Below are 12,895 nucleotides of genomic sequence, written 5' to 3'. Positions count from 1 at the left end.
ATGGAGTTAATAATCAGATATTCTGATTTTCCTTAACCAAGATGCTAGCAAGGCACCTGTCTTAATAAAGCTTTCCCAAATGCAGACCCCAAAACAAGATTTAGGGCTAAGTATTTGTACTAGTCAGGGTTCTCTAAGGAAACAGAATCTACAGGATTTTATAAAATAAATTCTAATAAATTTTCATTAAAGTGTTCCAGTGTTGGTTTCTGTTCTTTGCAACTACAAAACATAACTGGTACCTGTGAGGACTTGAGACACCTGAATAGCTGGTATACCTGGAGATCTCTGCCACTGCTCTGAGTCTTTAAGGAGGTAAGCCATGTCTTTGTACTTCCATTGTCCTCATCTATAAAATGAAAGGATTGAAGATGATTTCCAAGTTTCCACTCAGTGGTAAGAGTCTATGGTTCTATTTAAGCCAACTTGATGGTCATACAATGGAAACTGCATAAAACTCATTCCTATAGTCTGATCCAAACTCCACTTCATGCCAGTTTTGCAGCCTCCTACAAATAATAATGGGCTCCTGGGACACTGCAGATTCACTCTTCATACCATGTCCAGAAAGACAGCAACAGAGGCCAGCTCCTAGATCTTACCCCTGCCTCATCCAGAAACTGACCAAGGAGACTGGTTCAAGGAAGAAAGGCACTTTGCTTTTATCCAAAGGAGTTCTGTGCAGATAAAGTCAGGAGACCAGGCCTGCCCACAGAATTCCCAGTCCACACGTAATTGGTTTTCTCTTTCTCACTGCCAACACCACTACTTCCAGATGATGGGATGGTGTTTGAGTTATGGAGAGAGTGACACACATAATCTATTGTTCTCCTTCATGGATTCAATAAGCAAAGGCTCAAACTGGAAAAAGGATGTGATCATCTCCCAGCAATGTTGCCGAAAAGGAACAGATTCAGGACCCTGATTCTCTATTAAGTTATGATGATTTCTCAAGCCATCGAGGGTAGAGCAGAGATACAGCTGATAAAATGCATGGCATGGATTGAACAGCATGAAGAAAGCAACTGACTGCAGCTGTCTGTGCGATTTGGCAACCCACAACTATTCAGACAAATCTAAACAAATCACCATCCCTGTCTTCCTGATGCCTCCAGGAAAGTCCTGTAACAACTGCTCTGTGCTGGCCTCCTAGGTAGGGGTGATGAAAATATGCAGATTCCACAAGTTTAGGGCTTTCCTAGGGCTTCTGCTTAACACAGCAGCTGCCATCCTTTCACAGATTTGGCTGTTTTCTGCAAAATTGAAGTTTTCATTAACTAATCATCTCTTTGCAGCCCTTCCCACTGTGCCCACATGGTGGGCATCTAAGCTCCATTCCCATCTTAGCCCAACCTTATGGAAAGCCAGCACCCAGGTGGTCCCAGCAGAGGGATTTACCCTCTGCCCACCTAGCCATGCTTTTTAATTCCATTGCCAAGGCTTAAGTGGGAAGCATTAGTAAGTGGATCCATGAACGCTGCCATAACCTGGAGGCACATCTCCAACCCTGTGTCCTGGCAGCTCCCTGCCTCCCATTCCCCCAGCAGCTGCCAGGATAGCTGTTGCTCTGTAGTGGCAGCCAGTCATGTAGTCAGACATTTCACCAGGGTAAAGGGACACATGTGCACTTGCCACTTTAGCGCACCATGTGGAATGGGTGGGTGGAAGAGAAACCCTACCCATTGATATCTCCTCCCTTCAAAAAAATGGAGGACTTAAAAAATAAATACTTGCTGTTTGCCCCAGCAAAAGTTTGGTGAAGCATCCCTGAGGAAGGTCATGACAAGAAAGTCTAATCAGCCATTGGCAGAGATCACTGGGTCTCTGCAGAGAGAGGTGTTGCCCTATAGAGATGTCACGGCTTGGGAACATGAGGGAAGAGGGAGAGGGTGGGCAAACGCTGTCCCTCAAAGGCAGCACAGTACCGAAGTTCTCCTGTTCAGCATGCTTGAGAAGGGCAGGGAGAGTATCTCTCCGTGGCCAATACATCCCAGGTACCCAGAGAAGAGCAGGACAGGAGGGTTTCTTCAGGAAGTCAGTTCCTCCAGGAGCTCTGAGCCGAGAGGAGAGAGGAGAGAGGGGAGAGAGGGGAGAGGGGAGAGGGGAGAGGGGGGGAGAGAGGGGAGAGGGGAGAGGGGAGAGGGGAGAGGGGGGGAGAGAGGGGAGAGGGAAGAGGGGAGAGGGGAGAGGGGAGAGGGGAGAGGGGAGAGGGGAGAGGGGAGAGGGGAGAGGGGAGAGGGGAGCGAGCAAGAGAGTGAGAGAGAGGAGAGCGAGCAAGAGAGTGAGAGAGCGACAGAGAGAGAGAGCGACAGAGAGAGAGAAAGAGAACAGAGTCTCTCTATATGGCGATTATAAGTAAACATAATCACAGAAGAAACACCTGAGCACCTAGTTTGTTGCCATGTACACAGCAGGTGCTCAATAAAAACTTGCAGTGGTGGAGGTAATGTGATTACCTAGACGAGGTCTCCTTTACTGTAAGTGAAATAAATATCAGTTGAATTGAATTAAAATAGGCAACAAGTTAACAGTGTAATTTGAGGAGCAATGAAAAAATATTCCCTGCCCCAAGTCTTTCTCCTACTGGAGCTGCCAGAGGGCTCAAAATTTCCAGACTCCTCCTTTGGGTTAATGGAGCAATGAAAACATTGTTGAAAGGCAAACATAGGGAGAGGTAACCTGCAAAGCTATTAATATGATCCATCATTCTTCCAGGAAGGCAAATTAGATCCACCTCAAGAACGAGCACTGAGCTCCCTGCAGGAGCTGCTTGGAGTTCTGTCTTGAAAATGAGTCTGAGGCCACAGCTGGCTTAGGAGGAAAGAGGATGGTGAGGAACCCCTGATGTCTGCCACGGATAGGGAATTGTATTTGCCATCCTGCCTTTTAGCTTGAATTCCTGGAGCACCCTTAGCCCCACTGAAGATAGGTGCCTAAGGAAACGTGAACTTGGATGAAGATTCACACATTAACAAGGATCTAGAGCATGAGGTTTTTGCCTGACCAGCAAGCCAGGGCAGATAGCTAGCAGGTGGTATGAGGATTCTAGGAGCCAATGAGAGTTTTGGAGTAGGGGCTGGAGGAAGGCTTCCTGAAGCCAAACTTTGCCCACTTTAATTTTGCCTCAAGTGAGCACTTACTGTCCACTCTGTGGTCTAGAGGACCACCATGCCTTTTACTTTCCCATGACATGAATTTGTCCCATGTTTATCACACTTTCCATCAAGTTTCTCCAACAGCAGAGGGATAAGGCCAACAGCCTGCCATAGCAAATTGTTTCCAAACCCTCAGTTTTAGTTTAAGAATTCATGTAAAATTTAGATTCTATCATTTAACTGTTTGCCTTCATGAAAAATGTTTGTCACTTAAGAGTTAAATTAGAATAATGCTAGCTACTGTAACAGATCAAGCCCCAAATCTCAGTGATTTAATACTTTAGAAGTATTTTTTACCCACATGAAGTCCATGTGAGTGTGGCTGCTCAATGAGGAGCCTTCTGCTTGATCTTGTGACTTCACCCTCCTTCAGGCCTCCGAGTCCTCTCCATATCAAAGGGCAGATGAGGAAAGAGACTGCGTCTTAATTCTGTTAGCCCAGAATTGACAGTCATCACTACCCTACATTCCATGAGCAAGAATTACTCAAAAGGCCCCACTTAAATGCCAGGGGAGCTGGGAAATGGAGTCCCTGACTACCCAGCAACAACTCTGATTATAACTTCTCCATCTTCTCAAATCTGTGTGAAAAGTAGACCTTCCAGAAAGATGTGCTAAGTTTTATCCCACGCCTTTACTCATCCTACACATTCCCAGATTGGGAGTATCTACCCCAATTTAAGAAATACAGGGAAGCGGATATGGCTCAACTGATAGAGCATCTGCCTACCATATAGAAAGTCCAGGGTTCAAACCCAGGGCCTCCTGGCCTGTGTGGTGAGCCGGGCCATGCACAGGGCTGCCACGTGCAAGGAGTGCCATGCCACACAGGGTTGTCCCCCACATAGGGGAGCCCCATGTGCAAGGAGTATGCCCCTCAAGAAGAGCTGCCCCGCCTGAAAAGCGCAGCCCACCCAGGAGGGGTACAGCACATACGGAGAGCTGACGCAGCAAGATGACGCAACAAAAAGAGACACAGATTCCTGGTACCACTGAGAATGCAAGCGGACACAGAAGAACACACAGCAAATGGACATAAGAGAGCAAACAACAGGGGGGTGAGGGGAAGGAGAGAGAAATAAATAAAAATAAATCTTTAAAAAATAAAAAGAAATACATAGGGGAGCAGATATAGCTCAAGTGGTTGAGTGCCTGCTTCCCATGTAAGAGGTCCTGGGTTCAATCCCCGGAACCTCCTGAAAAAACAAAACCAACAGAGAAAAGAAAACAACAACTCTCATTGGGGAGCAGATATAGCTCAGTGGTTGAGTGCCTGCTTCCCATATAAGAGGTCTTGGGTTCAATCTCCAGTGCCTCCTAAAAAATAAAAATGCATAGGTTGTTCAAGAAGACTCAATTTCCATTTTGTAGCCTTAATAAAAATGAATTTTAATAGACCACCCCATTTTACCTCCTTGCCTCTCTGCTCCCTCTCTCAGCCCAGTTAGGTGCCATCAGGATTTTGAAAGGGAGCCCAAAACCACGTTGAATATTGCCAGGAAATGGCTGCCTGGCTGTCCACCAAGAGGCCTTCCAAAGTGGCATTATCTTAATGAATTTTTCACGGTCCAAGGTCTGGCCAGAAGACTTATAGGTCCAAAAATTCTGTTTTGATAGTGTTGCAGCATTTGCCTAACTTAGGAAGGCTGACTTATGGGAATTAAGCTCACAAAGCACCACAACTTCTAACCAGTATGTCAGTAGTTCTGTTGACAAGGGGATACACACCTGTCAAGATCAAATATTCCAACTCTTCTCTTCGACACACTTTCTCTCTGAAGAAAATCTACAATCAGAAAGTTCCTTGGTAAGTCTGGAATCAGAACAGAAACAGTTTAGCTAGATGACCTGAAGCTTAACTGAATCAGGCTGCCGGGGTCTGATAATGCCAACACCAATGAAACATTCACACCAGCTTTTCAGGGCTCCCTCTGGTGTGTTCTTCATTCTGTGCTCACCAATTCCTTTCTGATTGACACTTCAATAAGGTAACTGCCAGATACATACTCTGCTTTTTCTGACATGGCACACGTTTTATCTCTAAGATGATTTTGTATATGACTGGCCTCAACCATTGTGTTCATTTTATATAGCTCTCAGAGTTTGAAAGTGGAGAAGAAGGGAAAAGGAAGGGAGCTCATTCTCATCTCTGCCTGCACCAGCTGATGTTATCCTAAAATGGAATTTAAGAGCCTATTTGGAGGTCTCAGTAGAACTGTTAGATATCTGTAGATCCTTGACTTGAAACAATGCTTCTTTCCTCTTTTGCAGAGACCGAGGCAGACCTAGCAAGATGCCTGCAAGCCTCCCATGCAAGGTCATAACCCAGAACGGCTGGCAGCAAATACTTGCTGAGGGGTGAGTCCCAATCACAGTCATGAAGGGTTGCCAAGTTCAGCGCCAGGGAAGGGTATCCAGTTTCAGTTTTGCTCAGTGAGAACTAGACCACGGGTTGATGATAAGGTATAGATCATTTACCATGCCTGGAGCATTTGAATACAGTGAAAAAAAATAGGACACTGAGGGAATGAACAGAAGAGGATATCACTGTACATATAAGACAACAGATCATACAGTGATGAAAGATATAATGTCAAAAATTTTTTAAAATATTTTTCATTTTTGATCATTCCAAATTTTTTATTGTTTTTTAAATTTTTTTGTACTTTATTTCTTATTTTTAAAACTATCATTATTATTCATTTTCTTATTAGTGGCATTTGGTTATTTTGTTGGTTTCATTTTTCAAGAAGCTTTGGATCACAGAAGGGTTACAGCTATGATGGGGAAGGATCATTGGTGCAGGTATCAGTGGGGGGGGTTGCATGGGCAGGGGTTCACCTGGGGCATACCCATAAGGCAATATAAATGTGTTCAAATGTTCATGGGGCATTGTCACAGTGGGTGGAGAGTCGCACAATAACTGAGGGAATGCTGAGTTCCCATCCTGGGGAGCTCTGCCACATTCTCTAATGGAAGAGCAAGAATCCGCTGAGCACAGGGGCAGTGACTAATGAAGGAGGATGGTCCATTGGCGGGCCCTTGATATTGATGACTGTCCTTAGGAAACTTTACTTTTGAAATTGAAACTTAGCCTAGTATTATAGGGTACCTAAGAGTTACCTCCTGACAGCCTCCTTGTTGCTGAAATGTGGTCTCTCTCTATGCCAACCTCAGCATATAAATGCATTACTTTCCCCCACAGTGTGGGACTTGATTCCTGGGGATGAGCCTCCCTGCCATTGAGGAATTACTACCAAGTACCAACTATCAATGCAACTGTGAACAAAAAGGGGAAAAAGTAATGACAAATGAGTCATATGGCTAAGAGACTTCAAAGTGAGTCAGGAGATCCTCCCAGAGATTAAGCTTATGCATGTCTCAGCAAGATTTCATTGACTGCCATAGTAAATACTACCTCAAATAGCATGCCTCCTGAGGGCTCTGAAGACATCCAGATACTATAGGCAGGACAGACAACTCAGGAGTTTGGTGCCCTATCACTGGGCCCTACTTTGGAATTTATGCTCTCCACTGTGACAGAATTAGACTCAGTTGTGATTTCCCTACACTTGGCTTTTCTGCCCCTTCTATTTGAACCTATAGTTAGTATTAGAGTTGATAGGTCAAAGAAACTTAAATCTGGGAAGCGGACTTGGCCCAGTGGATAAGGTATCCGTCTACCACATGGGAGGTCCACAGTTCAAACCCCGGGCCTTCTTGACCTGTGTGGAGCTGGCCCATGCACAGTGCTGATGAGCACAAGGAGTGCCATGCCACGCAGGGGTGTCCCCCGCATAGGGGAGCCCCACGCACAAGGAGTGTGCCCCGTAAGGAGAGCCGCCCAGCATGAAAGAAAGTGCAGCCTGCCCAGGAATGGTGTCGCACACACGGAGAGCTGACACAGCAAGATGACGCAACAAAAAGAGACGCAGATTCCAGTGCCACTGACAACAACAGAAGCGGACAAGGAAGAACACGCAGCAAATAGACACAGAGAACAGACAACTGGGGGTGGGGGGGAAGGGGAGAAAAATAAATAAAATAAATCTTAAAAAAAAAAAAAAGACTTAAATCTTTGGGTTGTCCATGTGCCAGCTGGGCCGTGAATCTCAAAAGAGTTGCAGCACATACTCTCCAGTTAATTGGACTCATCCAGGACAACTGACAAGGAGATGATGATGGACAGCAACCATTCAGAGAGAGTCTGCAACTGCAAGCAAGATTGTCCCATCCATCTGCCCCATGAGATCTAAGCCCACTCTCAATTAGAGGTGGAGTGAGCATCACCATCCCAGAATCTTCAGGATTGTGGAATGAACAATGGACTAGAGTAGACTTACAGGCATTCTACTATAGACTTATTGTGATTCTAGCAATGCAAGAGTGTATATCTTTGATGTAGAGGCAGTGTCCACTGGAGGTTCTGAAGAGAGAGAGAGAGGAAAAAACAGGTGCAATATGGGGGCATTTCTGGGACTTGGGAATTGTCCTGAATGACATTACAATGACAGATACAGGCCATTATATATCTTGCCATAACTTACAGAGTTGTGCAGGAGAGAGTATAAACTACAATGTAAACTATAAACCATACTTAGTAGTAATGGTCCAAAATGTGTTCATCGATTGTAACAAATGTACCACACTAATGAAGGATGTTGTTTATGTGGGCAAATGTGGAAGGGGTAGGAAGCAGGGCATATGGGAATCCCCTATATTCTTTATGTAACATTTATGTAATCTAGGTAACTTTTAAAAATAATACATATAAATAAATTTTTTTAAAAAAAGATCACTGGCCATGGTGCAAGAAACAGGGTAGGAAACAAATGGCAAAGATGGTTTCTTTGAAATGGAACAGGATAGAAGCTTGAAGAATACATGGGCAACAGGCATTCCTTCTTATTGGGTATTGGCCAATTTAAAGCACATGGGTAAACCAGGCACTGGACTACCTGGAAAGTAATCTTTATCTGAGTTTGCAACACCAATAGGTAATCTCATGGAGTGATGAAGAAAGAGACTCATAGGGAGAGCCATGAAGGACAGTTGCCACCATCAGATTGCCCTCACATCCAATCAGGACCTGCCTTGCAGTTTCAGCTCTGACAGTAATTGGAAGCATGACTCCTGCAGCTCGCCTTCCCTCTCCGAGCCTTGGTGTTCAGCTGTGCTTAAATGAGGGGTTCGCAATTCAGCATCCTCCCAGGTCCTTTCCTGGTGTATGATAACTGTGCCTATGAGATAATATACCCTCTAACCACATACCCACTAATACCACATGCTGAGAAGACGAACCTGCTGGGGAAAAGCATGTGTGTTTCTACTTTTTAACTTAAAACATACATACATAAAAGCGTACAAATCAGAAGCCAATAAAAGTGACCACAGCCCTGTAACCAGCTCCCAGATTAAGAAGCAGAACATTCAGCAGCATATCAAAAGCTTTGTATTCCCTTCCCTGTCACTACCTCTCCCCACGAAAAAAAAATGCTAGTCTGACTTCAAACAGGATGATAGATTAGTTTTGCATGTTTTAGGATTTTCTGTAAACTAAATCATATAATATGTTCTCCTTTATGTCTGGCTCTTTTCACTCAATCATTTGTCTGTGAGACTCACCTATATTCTCACATGTAGCTAGGGTCTGCTAATTTTCGTGACTTTATATTGTTCCATTATATGAATACATTGGAATGTATTTATCCATCTATTGGAATGTATCGTCCATCTATGTCTATAGAAATTTTAGTTGTTTCTTACTTTTATAGTATAAAGAATGCTGCTGTGGAGATTCTTGTACATATCCTTGTGTGTAAGCATTTCTCTATTAGTTATCTATTAAAAACAAACTTAAAACAACACACATTTATCATCTCATAGTTTCTGGAGTCCAAATACAGCTTAGCTGGATACTCTGCTCCAGGGTCTCTCGCCTGCTGCAATCAAGGTGTTTGCCAGGTCCAGGATCTCATCTGAAGACTCATACGGGGAAGGATCTTCTAAGCTCACAATGTTGTGGGCAAAATTCAGCTCCTGGAAGACTGCTGAACTGAGGGCCTCAATTCCTAGCTGGCTCAGTTCTTGCCTTGTAGGCCTCTCCTACACAGTTGTTGCTTCATCAAATTATGCAAATCAAGGAGACAATAGAGCCTGCTAGCAAGACAGAAGTTACAACCTTATGTAACATAATCACTGACATGACAACATCCCATCACATTTGCTGTATGCTACTGATTAGAGGCAAGGTCCCAGGTTCTACCCACAGTCAAGTGGAGGGGATTATACAAGGGCATGAATACCACGAGGCAGGGGTCATTGGAGGCCATCTTAGAGTCTGCCTGCCACAATTTCTGTTGGGATTATAACTAGGCATGAAATTGGTCTCAGGATATGTGTTTTTGGAAAACCACTAGTTTTCCAGTATGATTATACCACTTGACACCCTTGCCTGCAGACACGTCACATCTGGGATTGGTTTTTACACAGATTCCTTTCTGGCATAAGTTACCAAGTTGGTCCTGATCCCCTGCAAGGAAAACGTTTTCTGCACCATGAACTGTGGTAGGTTTAGGAGTAGGTCTTACTCACTGATTGAACCCTATCAAATCAAAGCACTGATTGCTTTGGAGCTAGTCATGCCTTCCTCTGCCTTCCTGAGGGGACAAAATCCTATAAACACACTCTATGGAGGACCAGCTCCAGCAGCACTCCTGGAGCTGGTGGTTGCCTAGCTGTGCGTGAGGGATGCTGGAGAGAGGGGGGCCACCAACTCGCTCAGCCCGGGAAGAGCCCCTGGGGAGACTTTGCCTGTCCTGAGCTGTCACCAATCCTGAAGGGCAATTGATGTGAGTGGCAAGAAAGTTTCCAATTGACAATCCTTTCTCCATGGCAAGGTACACGATAAACACTTAACAATTTGGTAATGTAGGAGTAGTAACATTTCCAGGCATCTGCCTCCAAGAAGTGCTTTTTGGGCTTCTCAGTGTCAAATGAAGCACATGCCCCAGGTGTAAAATAATTTAGAGGGGAAATGCAATGGGCAAAAGGATATTCAGGGGAAGCAGATGTGGCTCAAGAGATTGGGCTCCTGTCTACCATGTGGGAGGTCCAGGGTTCGATTCCCAGGGCTTCCTAGTGAAGGCAAGCTGGCCTGAGTGGAGAGCTGGCACAGCAAGATGACGCAACAAAAAGAGACACAGAGGAGAGACAATAAGATACACAGCAACCATGGAATTGAGGTGGTGCAAGAGATTGACACCTCTCTCCCACTCTGGAAGGTCCCAGGATTGGTTCCTGGTGCCACCTAAAGAGAAGACAAGCAGAAACAGAAGAATGCACAGGGAATGGGCACAGAGAGCAGACAACGAGGGGGAGGGGTAAATAAATCTTTTTTTAAAAAAAGGATATTTAGAATTTGTGTAAATTTCATTATTAATATTTCTGCCAAAGCACATCACAGTGTAGGCTCCCAAAAGCCATTAACTAGTGCTAATAACAGTTCTAGGTGTAATGTCAGCAAGCTGCCTGAATCTGAAAAACTTTTCAAAATGTTTTCAAAGTTCTTAAGGGGCGATTTGAGTGGGTTCTGAATAAAATACTCTCCTGCAGACACCTGTGAAATGTTGAGGTTAATTGGGGCTTCTGATGCTGATTGTGGAGAAGTTTGGGGGTTGCTGTTTTTCCTCCACTGAATTCTGTCTCCTTTTCTACTCCTCCTTTCACTGGGACTGTTAGTGCATCGGATGTAGAGTAGTAAATGGAAGTGCGCTTTTGTGTGGAAGTCATTACTGTGAACACCTGTTCACTGTCGAGCTTAATTGGACTACAGCTGGTGCTGATTGTGTGAGAAGGGGGGCTCTGCTCTCACCGAGGCGTTCACTGTCAGTGGTAACAGTGGGGAAGTCAGCGCTACAAAGTTCAGCTCACACGTTGTACAGTCAAGCACTCAACGTCCTGTATGGTTAGTCGCCTCTGAGGCGCAGGGTGCTAAATTCAGACAGGCAAGAAGAAAAAGGGTGCCTGCATCTTGGGTCTGTTTTATTAAATAATAGCTGTTCTGCACATAGAAAAGTGGGAAATGTGGGGGAGATGCTTGATATAAACCTAGCATGATTATTAAGAAAGAGAACAAAGAAATGGCAAGTTGACTCAGAGTGATATTCTTAGCAGTATTATCTGATCACCTATGTCCAGAGATATAGGCAACAGGCATTGAGTAAATGCATAAATAGGAAGTAATAAAACAGAGGTAGCCAATAACCAGGGGCTGGCAGATAGCAGCAAGTTAAGAGCAGAAAAAGACTCTGTAGCTTTTACTTTAAAAAAAAAAGTTCAAGTTGTTGTCTTAAAAAGAATAGATGCTGACTTGCATATTTCAGTAGTTTAGATGTAATCCACATTACTTATTCATTTAATACCAAAATGCATTGAAACAATGAAATATGGAGCCGACTTTATAAAGCCCTTTGCTTCATATTCATATTAATATTATTAATGTCATGATTCTGAGGAGGACCCATGTAGTCCAGGGATGGCAATAATCTCCTACAAACCATAAAACATCTGTTCTCAAGCAAATCTGCTTGTGTTGGTTTGGGCAGTTCAATAGGGCTCCTCACTCTTTGTGTGCACCTAATAGGTATGGTAGACATAGCCCACCTTTCAAGAAGGCAAAACAGAATTGTTCCTGAGACTAAGTCAGCTGAACAGCCATATTTAACAACTCTTCCAGAATTCCATTTCTGATTTCCTTTGTCCGTGGAATGAGAAAGGCCACTTGGCCATTTTTGCTTGCTAGGACTCTGGTCTATCACCATTCTCAGCTCCGGAGGGAAAATGAGGCTGACAGGGGTTTTCCTAGAGCCAATGGCAGGGCAGACCATCCCTATTTCAAGTTCAGCAGTCTCCCCTGGCTCATAGCTGCCTCCGTCGGTAGAAAGGCTGCTGCTTCCCTGACCCAAATGTGGCATCATCAGAGTGGCAGTTGAGTTCCAGTTTGCCATTTACTAGTCGTGCGGTCTTGGATTCATCGCTCCACGCCTGCGGATAGGATCAAGTGAAAAAACTTTGCAAAAATGCTCTGTCAGCTGTGAAAAGCCTTACAAATATGGAAATGTTTGTGTCTCAAGGGGCAGTTATTCGGTCTAACTGAAAACAGATTTTTCTGCGTGAGAAACTGTGTTCCTGCGAACAGCAGCGGTGAGAGATTTAGGGGCGGGAAGTGTGGCTCTCTCCTCCGTTCTCTTCGTGATTACTCATGATTAATGACTCCTTTCAAGCAGACACCACATACAGGATTTCTGCTGATCAATAGATGCTCTTCCCCAATTGTTTCAGTTTTTGTTCTCTCCATTTGAACAAAATCCTACAATTGTGCTCTGAAGAAACATACACGCAAACACGTACACACACAATCACCCTCCGCTTTCCAGCACAGATGGTGAGCAGTTTGAGTTCATATAAATGAGGTCACAGATTCTTCCTTGTACCCTGACATGGTCTTTCTACAGCTCCACTAATCTCTCTGCCCCATTAGGTGGAAAACATGAGACACCCTCTATCAGATGATGGGAGAAGAATTCAGAAAGAAAGGTCCTGGGGCATTGTACTCCAGAACAGTGGCCCCACACCTCTGTGCTCACCTAGAAGTCACTTTGGTATCCAAAGACTATGGCCTGTGCTCAGTCAATTCTTTTACTCTTAAATGATCAGGCACCATGAGTCAGACCAGAAAA

Source organism: Dasypus novemcinctus, chromosome 7 (assembly GCF_030445035.2).
Source record: "Dasypus novemcinctus isolate mDasNov1 chromosome 7, mDasNov1.1.hap2, whole genome shotgun sequence".
Classification (NCBI taxonomy): Eukaryota; Metazoa; Chordata; class Mammalia; order Cingulata; family Dasypodidae; genus Dasypus; species Dasypus novemcinctus.
Note: the sequence above shows the minus strand (reverse complement) of the source record.